Genomic DNA, 13,464 nt, shown 5'->3' with positions numbered 1-13,464 from the left:
GACAGTATAATTCTGTAGACTAGGATTTTATACACTTCAAATTTGTTAAGCATTCAATGAAATTGTAAATTCATACATTTAAATTTCGTAAATTCTTAATTTCATATTTTCATCCCAGTGTGGTGTAAATTCCTAGAATTGGTTCACTTTCAGTCAAATTAAAAGACATAACAAAAGTTCTGTCTAGACATATAAGTATACTGGTCACTTAAATTTTCTCTTTAAAAACATGCTTATGTTCCCACAGCTGAAATTCTACAACATATTTATAAGCTCCATCATGTTTTTGTGCAAGGTGGTTCAAATACTGATTTCCAGATAAGACTGGATAGCTGACTTAAACAGAAGAACAGGCACAGTTCAGAACAGAAGAACAGTAGCACAGTTGTGGCCTTAACTTTATTTGGTACATAGCATGTTCATCTGCAAATCCTAAAGATGTCATTTGAATCTGCTTAGACTGAAGAGTGATCAGAACACCTTCATCAGAGATCTAGACACAATGTTATAATGTAAGAGGAAGGTAGAATGTCTTTTCTGGCTTAAGAGGAAAACAGCATGCCAGTTGTCATCAAAGAAAAACAAAAATTAGTGCAAAAAGCCTACATAAAAATACAGCTTACATAAGCATATATCACAGAGACTCAGCAAAAGGCTGAGAAAAAGAAAACTTCTTAGACTTCTTAACTGATTTTTAAATGATCTCTTAATTAAATCACTTCATTAATTGCTGACTTGCTCAGTTGTGCTGCCATAAATTCTAGGACACTGAACGGGAGTTCAATAACTTTTGGTTACTTCAGTAGTGCCGAAGTTCTATAGTATATCTGAGTTCTTCCAGTTGTGTGCCATGACTTAGAGAGCACTGAAGTAATCGTTCACTGACCACTGATAACAAAACATATTTTAGCATGGCAAAATCAGCTTTCATTTCAGCAGAAACTATATCAGAAAAAAAAAAAAAAAAAAAAAAAAACTTGCATGCTTCTTTATGTTTTTATCAGTGTAATTAACTATTGCAGTTGAAAAAAACACTATTAGTATCAGGAAGCAATTCTGAAATTCTCTTGGGTTCACTGTAGAAAAAGCAATGCATATTTCCTCTCTCTTGTTCTCCTTAACTCCCACTGGGCTTAACAGTGATAATGGCTTTGCATGGCAGTGCCTAAAAACTACAAAGACAGCAATCCACACGTTAGACATTTTTAAAAAGCCGAAGCCTTTTCTTAAACAGACAGAAAAGTGGGAAAAAAAGTAGGGAGAAAAGACAAGAAATCAGGCAGACTATGGTTTAACAGGAAGGGCTTCAAGATCATAAACTATTCTTTCAAGACTCAGTATAAGGATATGAATTTTTTCTGAAAGATTTTTTTTCAAACATACTGTCCACAAGGAGTGCCTGGCTTCACTAAACATAGTACAGGGGATGGGAAAGGGTGGTGGAAAGAACTTCCATTCTGTATTTCTAAAGCTATTCAAATCTTTTTTTTTTTACTAGCTTTTCCATACTGTGGCACAGGTTGCTGGTAGATTGTTCTCAGGACAACCTATTTTTGCTATTTTTAATCATACACTTTTTTCAGTAAAACTCTGGGAATTATAAAAAATCACAGAATCACAGAATTGTAAGAGTTGAAAGTGATTTCTGGAGATCATAGAGTTCAACACCCCTGCTAAAGCAGGTTCCCTGCAGTTACATAGGAAAGTTTCCAGATGGGTCTTTAATATCTCCAGAGGAGATTCCACAAACTCTCTGAGCAGACAGACTGTTCCAGAGTGCTGCAATGAAGAAAGATAAAGAATGAATTGTAAGCATGGGAGATTTAAAGAAGGTAGATGCTTTCTTATAACATCGGCAGCTATTTTGCAAGCAGACTAAATTTAGTTTTGTTTAACCAAAGTTCAAAAATATCAAAACTATTTATTGGTGGCTTTTTTATGTTTTTTTGTTTTGTTTTGTTTTGTTTTGTTTTGTTTTGTTTTTGACATGTTGCTTGAACATAAATAACTGGCAAGAAACCATGAAAACCTGAAAAAGACCTACAATAACTCTGCAGCTTTTAAATTACAGCAGCCTCTTGATCTAAAATATTTAACCTTGAAAACTCAAGAAGGACATACTGGGAAATTGATTTCCTCAAGATACTAAATTTCTGTATCAAGCTTCAAGATTTCAAGTTTTAAATTGTTCATTTTTATGTAAAGAGAAAGTTGTTGCTACTTCAAGAATGTCTCTTAGCTGAGATTTAATTAAAGAAGATACACTTGCAAAAAGGAAAAAAACATCTCAGTGTCAAGTTGTTATCATCTTTTCAACATAGTTTATTTTGATCTGGGATTCTGAACAGTAAGTCATTGCAGAAATGAATAAATGGGTGGGAGACCAGGTGAGCGCCTTCAAATTGCATGGGAAAGTTATTCACGAGCCATACAGTTATTGCATGAAGACAAATGGAGTCTTCATAATAAATCAATGGTCAATTTGTAGATGAATAATTTTCAAAGGGTATATTTATAAATTATTGTTTACATATCTGACAGAAATTAGGCCTATTTTATTTTCATTCTAAAAATCTTTATTTGCTAAAATCTGATAAAACTGAAATGCTAGCTCTGAGAAAGAATAGTCACACATACATAGAATAAAATACATACATACATATACAGAATTGCTAATGTATAGACATTTCTGAAGAGCATCTTCTGAGTGATGGGCTGCAGAATTAGAATTTGGCTTGGCTTTCATTTGAATCTTCCATTGTTCCCAGGAAAGCTGGTTTCGTTTTGCTGAACCTACTAGCTTTTCATGAAAATCTCATGCATATACACAGAGATTTCTGTAAAATAGTTATACTGTGTTGCATGTGTCACAGGGAAATTAACTGGCATTCCTTTGTTATTACAGAAGGTAAGGAAGGGATGGGAGATTTATCTTCTGTACGTGTCAAATGTTTTCATGGATATACATATTTATAAAAACTAAACCAAACTGAATCAGTACTTAATTATTTTCACAAAATAGGGTACTGGCTTTTAATGTTGCAAATAATGCAGCACCCATTAAGTATTTGAAAGTTTGTAATCATATTACAGAATAGGATTTTTGTTTACTGTGTGCTTATTATTGGAGAAAACTAGTGAAGTTTATGTCCCCTCTTTCAACAGTGTTTGCATGATGAGACTGAGCAGTGCTATGTTGTCTCTGAGAGTTCAAATCACCAGTGTAATTGATAAGCTAGATCTGTACAATATCTTGTGGTAAATTTTATTAATGCTGATCTCTCAATAAAATCTAGGTCAATTTCAAACAAGCAAATCTTAAGAGAAATGAACTCAATTGATGTTGTTAGCAATTAGTACACTCTATAATGACAGATGTATGTGAGAAGTTCTTGAAGAGTGATTATATTTCAAAAGTTAAGAATTTCTTCTTAGCAGGTGAGATACAAAAAAGACTCACAGGGACATTTCTTTCAGGCACAAGCACTTTCTGTACAACTGAAACAGATTAGTCAAGAATAGCAGTGTTCTCTGTTGGATGTTCATTTTCTGACAAAACAATATTATACTTTCTTTGCCCAGGAAAGAACATAAAATATTTCCTAGAAACTTCAAGACAAGACTATGTTAAATTCATTTTTATGTAGACCATGTCTTTCTACTGCCCAAACTATTTATTTAATTAATTTCACTGTATTCATCTATTTAAATACCTGATTTGTTCACCTCTGGCATTCTCATGACTATAAAGCCATTATCAGATTAGATAACAAAAAACAGAATGAATGAGTTCTGATGTAGAACAGCACAGCAGAAGTACAGAGCCCAGTGTAGTTGAGGTCCGAGCAAACTGTGACATCAATTTAAGAAAGTCTGATTTATATTGTGAATACTTGCTGCTTTTTACTATTTCAGAAGAGTCACTGAATTTTATTTGGGTTGTTTGTCCTTTATGATCTTTGTTCTGTTTCTTTATTCTGTCATCAGAAGCCCAAGCACACACACACACACACACACACACAGAAAATCCACTAGGAAAGGAAGTCATCATAGTGAGGATTTCTTTCCCAATCCAGTGAGGCCAGGTATCTTAAGTTAGATGAGTTTCATTCATTAGTGTTCTTGTTGGTTTCAGTCATGCATGCATTTTTAATGTAAGGTCTAAAATTTATATGTACATCAGGAAGGGATAATGATTCCATTTTTTTACACTAATAAAGCAGATGTCTATTGATGCAGTAAATGTGCAGTATTAAAGGTATTTTGTGATAGAAATGTCTCTGAGGATTATGACCTACTGTAGTCAAGGTCTATTGTTAGACAAAATTTCTTTCTCTTTACTATAAAAGGAAGCCATGAAATAAGCCCGTCATTTTAGTCTTCATTACTTCCAACTATTTAAGCAAGGCCAGTCACATAACAGGAATGTAAATTTTGGGAAAAGAATGAAGTGGTAGTAATTAATGAGCTTGAAGTTTCTTTCACTCAGGAAAAAAAATACATACAATAGTCAGTGGGGAGTATGTTCCCTGATTCTACTTTCCTGAATAGATGTATTATAAAAACGTTGCATGTATTTGACCTTTTGTTTTGCAGTTTTTACCAAAAAATAAAAAGTAGCTCATTGTGTTTGCATTAGGAACGTACAGGAAATCCTTGACAGAGAAGCTGTCATCTACGGATTAACACACAAACCAAATCAGAGAACAATATTGAAGCAGTCTATTTGTTAAACCAATAGATAAAAATAGTGAGGACAGCAGAGTGTAGAGTCTGCTAGATATTCATAATCTATTTACCTGACTATATTATAAAGATATTAAATATCAGTGAACATATATAAGTAAAAAAACTGCAGTTTGTAGAGTCAAAAGTGTCTGATATTGATATAAATTTTTCTATTCCCTAGAAATTGTTCACAAGAGCATCAAAAGAAATAACAGAATTTACAGCTTAAGTACAAAGCACTCTTTGTATTTTGTTATAGCAATGAATTTCAAGTACTGCAGCAAGCCTCACAGTGAAAGTTATCATTTCTTCTTACAAACTTTTAAATACCATATTCCCAGCTGTTGGGATCAAAAGAATAACTTGAATTTCTAATCTTAATATTTTATATTTAAAAACACAGATTCCCCTAAGACTACTTAAATGAATAACAAAGGATATACTGTAACATCTTTTACCATTGCAGATCATATCAGTTTTAAATACGCACAAATGTAACAAAATTTGGAAATACGTAGGGAAAAAAAAACACACACACATATATATACATACATACATACATACATATATATATAAAATCCTAGACAAAGCACTTTTTTTGTTGTATGGAACCACTATCTTTCTTTGTCTAAAAAAAAAGATGATAGAAGCAACCACTGATAGTGACTGATCATGAAAAGAAACCCCAGGAGCATAGACACACTATAAAAAGATCTAGGAGGAAGTCATTATGCTGTTGAGGGAATAAGAAATTTAAGTCAGAGAGTTGTGAAATGTTCTCATTATAGGTCATCTCAGTAATTATCTGACATCTACAGATGGAGTCACTTCTTAATCAAAAGAATGAATCATTACTGATATTGATTCAAACCAAGATGTTTGAAATAATGAGTCCAGTAACTCAAGTATAAATTTAGAGGTAATTTCAGCAACTTCTCTGCTAAAGTTTCAGACTAAATAATAATGAAATATCTTATTAAATTGCATGATAATGATAAGAAAATGGCCAGAAGAGTGTGAACTAAATTGCCCCATCATAATCTGCATGTTAGAATTTAAACGAAAGAAAGAAAGAAAAAAAAAAAAAAAGGTCACTAATGTTTACTATACCGTGGACACTATAGCTTAATTAGTATCTACCAGAACAGATGACTGCTTTCTCTCAAGTACAATAACTGTAGGTAGCACTTTCATTAGATTTAAGAATCTGTATTTTCTTCAGAAAAGTTTTTTTTCAGTGGTTCATAATTTGATTGTGAAAATCACTTTGGATAACTATATAGCATTTCTTGGAGAATGAACAAATACAAAAATAAATTGTTACACAATTATACTTCAACAAATATCTAGAATAGAAATAAAAACTGAAAAATTCAAAACAGGGAACTGTACTTGCTGACAGGTATACATTTTTAAACAAACACTTTGTTTCAAAAATCTAGCTCATAGAAGGATGTTGATTTATTGCAATCAGAGCAACAATGCCAAAATCATTGCGAATGGGCAAGAAGGGTAAAACAGACTCTCGTCCCCAGAGATGACTGGATTTCATTCTGTTTAGAGTTTGTTGGCAGTTGCCCATAATGTCATTCTGTGAATAAACAAAAAACTCCTTCCTTGTCTGTCTAACATCTTTTGTGAGGAAAGAAGTGGCATTGGATGAAATTTATCCTGATCGGTGGGGGCAGTCCAAGGCCTAGAAGGTAGGTACTAGGTCATCAGATCCATTGCCTCACTCGCAGTGGGTGTCTATCACTGTCAGCCATCAGAGTCAACACATTTCTTTCCCATGTGAATTCTAGTTATGAGTCCTCATATGACTATGAAGTTCAATATCTGTGAGAAATGCTTCCCTATACAGAAGAAAATTCCCTTATGAGTAGTTTCAAATGTAATTAGACCCATCATAACTCTTTTTCTAATTTTTTTCTCCTACCAAGTACCATATTTTTTAGGGTGCCCTTCTTAATTATTTAAGCTGAATTCTTTAGGACCAAGTTCTTTCTTACACAGGGCATTTTGACCCAGAAACTAACCTACCTTGACCTTTCCTGAAATTTGCTCCCACTGCTTTGATCCGTGACATTTTTGCCCCACTGCTACTATGTCAGGCTTGTCAGTTTCAACCCTAAAAGCAGTACTGTCACAACCTTGATGATCCTAATGCTAGATATTCAGGAAGTAAAATAGTACCCATTTCTAATATATGTGTATAACCTTTTTATCTGTTGTCATTTTTTGTCCTTATGACTACACTGTCTGTTAGCATAATCTTCTATTCTTATTCCAGTGTTTTTTCATTCTTAACAGAACAATCATGTCTCCTTTTAGACACAATTTTGCTTGACTAAGACAGTCCTATCACAGGAGAGCTCGTGTTTCTCCAAATTAGGCCCTATTTGTTCTATAGAGCAGGAACATTATGATTTAATATGCAGTTTACAATTTCACTTCAACTGTCCACAATTTATAATATTCAAGAAAAGGGGAGAAAGGGGGCAAGAATGAAATAGTCATACAAATGTCACGTCATCTCTATTTCTAATATCATGTGTTGCATTTGTAAATAAAGAAAACCAATATATCAGTTTAAGATATCACATTAAGCAATTATCCATACATTGAATATTTTTATAATACATCATCCATACAATATGCTAAGAAATACCTGCAAGAACTGCTCAGTTGGAAGGAATTTGTGAATTCAAAGCAGAACAGAATTCTATCACTGTTTTCATTTTATAGTTTGAAACCCAGGAAAGGAAACTTGTTAATAGTGGGAAGAGGGGCCAAGGTCACCAAAGACCTGTGTGGAAGCAGAGAGCTGTGCTGCTGCTGTCAAATGCTCACTGGGTAAACTCTGAGGCAAGATTTCTAAGAGCAAGGAAAAACTGCAGGTTGTGGAGAGAGTGTGAGAAGAAGAAAGTACAAGGAAGAAAGAATGGCAGAGAGCAAATGCCATGCTCCAACCACAACATCCCACTCTCCATCTTCGTATGCTTTTAGGGAGAGGGGTAGAGGAGCTGAGCAAAGGAGTGAAGATGAGGCTGGGAAAAAGGAAGGTGAAGGTAAGGGCTGTGTGTTAGCTTGTTTCTCACTATCAAGTCTATTTTAATTGACTAGTGATTAATTTTCTCCAGGCTGCAGCAGAGTTATTTACTAAGCAAACTCCTTTAAAGTAAGACGAGAGCTTACTTGTTTCTGTTTTCCCATTTTTTTCCACTGAGAGGAGAATTTGAAGGAGCGGCAGGTGGGAGTCTGTCTGTTAGCCAGACTGGCTAAAGGATGGGCCTGTTTCACAGCCTGATACTTCAGTGTTGCTCTTTAGATAGCATAATAAAAAAATCATTGGAACAGAGACAGAACAGTGAAAATACAGCCTAATAAAAGGGTATTTACTGAAACAAAAAAGTGAGAACTATCCTTCCTTATCTCATATTGCCTTATGACTGCGGCATTGACCTGAGATCAAATTTCTCAGAAAGACAAGGTAGTTTAAAGCATCCTATTTCACAGCTGTGTTTTTGCATCACTAAAATACTAGGCAAGAATGTCAATTTTTCAGCTCTATCTCCTTGATGACTAAGAACTGATATAATATCCATTTCACAGCCCATCACTATGTGGCAATTCATACCATCATATGTATGAGATAAAGTATGAGATAAACTGTTTCCTGCTCCTTACCTTCTATAGTGGTCAGTTTGAGCTATCCTCAGCATCAAGCATACAGCTTGACATGTACATGATATGATGGGTGAACAATTTGCTGCTGGGTTAGGCTCAAGGACTATAGGAGATTGGGTTCCTTTAGGCTGGTGGCCAGACATTAGCCAGGTTTCTCAGATCTCCATTTCGGGGCCAGTTCTATTGTTTTCTTAAATGATCTGGGCGCAGGACTCCAATGCATAGTAAGTAACTTTGTGGATGTTACTAAATCAGGAGGAGCTGCTGACTCCCACAGCAGTAGAGGGGCCCTGCAGAGGTCTTTATAGCTGAGAGTGCCAGGAAAGCACCAATCCTATACAGATTAACAAGAGCAAGTGCCAGATTTTTCACCTGGTACATGGCAGTCCTGGATATACAGGCAGTTTGGGTGATGAGAGGCTGCAGGTGGGCAGCCCTGCAGAAAGGGAGCAGGGGGTTCTAGTTGACTGCAAGCTGAACATGAGTCAGCAGTTAGCACTGTGCACGTGACAGCCAAATGTGACCCTTAGGTGCATCAGGCCCAGAACTTCCAGCCAGATGAGGGGAAAGGATTCTTCAACTCTGCTCTGTGCTGTGCAGCCTCACATCAAGCACTGTGGATTTGAGGTTTGGGCACTACAATATAAGGACGTGTAACTACGAAAGAACATGCAAAGGAGGGCTACAGAGATGATGAATAGTCTACAGAGGAAAATGCATGAGCAGTGACTGAGGTCCCTTAGTTTGCTCAGTCCAGAGGAAGCTGAGAGGTGGCCTCATAGAAGCATACAGCTCCTCATGAGAGGAAGGAATGGAACAGAGGGGAGGCACTGAGCTCTACTCCCTGGTGACAGTAACAGGACCTGAGGAAACAGCATGTTGCTGTGTCAGGAGAGGGCCAGCGTTGCATGTTAGGAGAATGTTCTTCACCAGGAGGTGGTGGGCATAGCACAGGCTCCCCAGGGCAGTGGGCACATTCCCAAGCTGCTCAAGATATTCTGACTGTGTGAATCTGTCATTCTGAGTTGAACCATGTGTATACGATGAGGGAAAGACAAGTTCAGAGGCAACAATGTCTGTTAGGGATGGCCTCCAGATCTCATCACTGCACCACAGTACAAACCTAAACTCTGTTGTGCTCTGCCTATCTGTCAGGAGTCACTTTTGTACACATGTGTGCACACATTCACACATAAGCCTATATGTGTTATACATATGAGCACACTGTCTGTTGCAGATGAATAAAGGCATTTAAAAGTCAAGAACAATGAAGGGAACAATTATTTTTAAAGATCATGCTTTAATAATTACATTAAAGTTCTAAATTCTACCTTAACATAGAGTTTGACATATATTGTCATCTTTTCATATCATTTTGTGAATTTTATCAATGCATACATCATACTGTATTGAAAATCACTTGAAAAGTAAGTATTATGGTATTAAGATTTTGTTCTGCAAATGTCAGTAGGGTCCTGTTGATAACAGGCACTCAAGGAACACAAAGGCAGAGTGAAATACATCCCTTTTAGTTTTACTGATGAACATTCCGGGTTTGTGCTTTCTGAAAAAGATCATAATTATAACATCAGCCTGAAAAATTCTCTTTTTTTTTTTTTTTTAATTATTTGCTCAGGCAAATTCTCACTGGCCTCTGGCTGTACAAGAAATGATCTTGATTTGTGTTTTTGTGAGTTTATGACAGGTTGTGACATATTTGATGTTCTGTCTTTCCACTTAAAGAATAATCTTTTATTTGATGAATAATGTCCTATATATAGGAATTTGCAGTAAAAAGATGCCCAAGCAGGATGTTTCCAGAATTGTCTAGAACTATCTTTTTTCTAATTCAGTTATTTAATTTCTCAAGGTTTGAGATCCAGAGAAAAAAAAAGAAGTGAACATTTATGCTTAAGATTTTTTCTCAGCAAAAGTAGACTGCATTATTAGTGTATTTGAATATAGAAGTTACCATTAATACACAAAAATTGTTGTGACTACATTTGTTTGTGAAAAAAAAAAAAAAGAAAAAACTATTTCTTAAGTGAGTTTTTTTATTGTTTGTAAAAATTGGTTATTGGTTAGTAATGACTGCATATTAAATTATGATAACAACATAACTGTGATAATATTACTGTAAATGCTGATGTAAGTTTGTCAGAAGGTATTTCTGCAGCCAGCAATAATCATACCCAAGGCAGTATAAAAAACGTAACCAATACATATTAAAAATGTCTAGAAGACTTGTAAGGTACAAAATGCATGCTAAAGGGATACTTTTAAGCTTTCTCAGTGATATGTCCACAAGCAGTAAAACTCTTTTTGCAAGAATGCATTCGGATAGATCAAGTAACTGTTTCGATTTTAGTAGTGAAGAATAAACCTGTGACTTTGTGCAAGCATTTCAGTTTGACTGGTGAGAAAAGAACCGAAGAAAAATAAGCATCAATCTGATCTGACAGTCAACACAATATAGCTTTCTGATTATATTTTGTTTAGATACAGTGTAGCTTCTCATAATAAATCCATAATGAAATGTAGTTACATGGATCCACAGCTCATGAGTCAGAAACGTAGGTTTCTTCAAAGTATGAGGGAATTTAGTGATAATTGTCACATCACATTGCCTACTCTGTGAGATAAACTCATGTGTTTTAGGAATACCAAAAATTTTTAAAATTCTCCTGAAAGTCTGAAACAAAGTTTGTTTTTAGTCATTTCTAACCAGTTGGCTCAACCTTTCAGAAAAGAACTTGTGGATGTCATTGATCCACCCATGTTTTATCATGTTCTTATTGTGATGATTCCATTTAGATCCCTAGTGTTTAGGAAGAGCTGTAGCGTCCAGAAAAATATGATACTGATTCCTCGGTCAGAATTTGGTCTGCTGGGGTGGGTTTTCAGAGAGCCCAAGTCTTTGTAGTTTGACACTAGCCTTTCAGAAACAGTGCAATAGCAGACAGATCTGTCAGATGTAGCAGAAGAACTCATTTCAGGATGAAGAATATTTTTTGTGATCTTTTCATGCAGATGAAAATACTGACCCTTATGACTGAATAATAAGTAGTCCATTTATTTGGGTCTTTGAATTACTCAGAGTGTAGTCCAGCATAACTGTCAATTTGGTGTTTTCTTGTCTTTGCCTTACTATTACTCATCTTGAAAGTTTTAGGTTTGGGTATTTTTTAAAGGTACTTTTAACTTCTTCCTGCTACATGGAACACTAGGGATATGTGCAATAATTTTAGAAATATTTTAAAAGTAGAAATACTAGTGTTTAAAAGAAAATAAAAATACTGTTAGCTAATGCATAATAAATCTACTAACTATTATGTTGTCTCTTCTTCATGGCCGTTTAATTTTGCATGCACATAACCAATGTTTTACTAACAGTACCGAGGGTTTCATATGTAAGACATTATTCACAGTATGTTTCCTGTTATTTTGCATAGCATTATTCTTTGTGAAAATAATGTTTTGGCCTCAGGAGAAATATTGCAATTGAATGCACAGCAATATGTTTTTGGTATGGGGCCATGGTATTACAATTTAACTTTTTTTTTTTTTTTTTAAATTACCTTGGCAATCAAGACAATAGAGCCTGGATACAAAATGTAAAAAGGTGGTGAAATAAGGCTGTCATTTTGGTTTTTAATTTGCAAATAAAATGTGCTAAGTGAAATGGGAGAGGAAACTGCCCCTTTCTGACCAGTGTGGTTACATACCACATACTATAAATGCTTCTTGAAATGTGATTACATAGTTTTAATATGCGCTTTTATTTTTGGAAAAAGGTGGGTTGAGCCAAAATTATTACTGTTAAGTTGATTGAAATGTTGAGGATTAGCACAAGGAATAAAATTAAGCTAAATTAAACTATATGCTTTATTTTTTGCCAACAGACTATGTCATGTAATTGCAAAGGTGTGATTCATCATGTTCTATTCCAGTTTCCTCGTGTACCAAATTGGAAGATAATTAGCACTATTGACAGCATTAAATCCAGTAATTTGAGTGACAGTTAATAAAAAGTATACAATCCACAGAAATCTATACCATTAGCTTTTAAAGATTATACTTATTAGGCTTATAATATAATGTGAGCAGACAAGTAGTTTCACCTTAAATTGAGCTCAAAAAAGAGAAGTGTCAGGTAAATCATGAAACAGTTTTGTGGTTTTTTGTTTTTTGTTTTTTTAATTAAACCATTCTGTATTCAATATTCCAGTTGAAAATGATAAAAGCATCTTCTGTGAAACACCAAGTATCCCAAATAATTTTACATACATCTCCTCATGTCCTCAAGGTCCTTGATGCTTGTGCATACCACCTTGTTGTTACTTGCTTTATGGAAACCACATTCTTCTTTCAGAAAAGCAGTGACCATAATCAGTAAAGTTGATGGGAATATTCACATGTGTCAGCATTGGTTCTGAGTATAATTCAAATACTTACTAAATATGTACATGTTATAGACTGTCATTCTGCTAATGTTGATTCATTCCTAAACTATTCTAAATATGGATTTCTTTTTTAAAAAAGCAACTTATATATTCCTGATTAGAGTATGTTTTATGGTTTATATATTGTTTGTTGTTGCTGTTGTTTTTTTGTTTTTAATTTATTTACTACTTGGGAAGGAAGTCAAGTTCATAACTCTAGTGGCCACAAACTTCTGCTACCTTAAATAATTAATGTAGTAGAATCATAGAATCATCATAGAATGGCCTGGGTTAAAAAGGACCACAATGATCATGTAGGTTCAACCCCGTGCTATGTGCAGGGTTGCCAACCACCAGACCAGGCTGCCCAGAGCCACATCCAGCCTGGCCTTGAATGCCTCCACAGATGGGGCATCCACAACCTCCTTGGGCAACCTGTTCCAGTGTGTCACCACCCTCTGTGTGAAAAACTTCCTCCTAATATCTAACCCAAACTTCCCCTGTCTCAGTTTAATACCATCCCTCCTTGTCCTATCACTGTCTACCCTTATAATCAGCCATTCGTCCTCCTGCTTATAATCTCCTTCAAGTATTGGAAGGCCACAAT

The sequence above is a fragment of the Lagopus muta genome, chromosome 3 (genome assembly GCF_023343835.1).
Source record: "Lagopus muta isolate bLagMut1 chromosome 3, bLagMut1 primary, whole genome shotgun sequence".
Taxonomy (NCBI): Eukaryota; Metazoa; Chordata; class Aves; order Galliformes; family Phasianidae; genus Lagopus; species Lagopus muta.
This window is presented reverse-complemented; position numbering follows the sequence as displayed.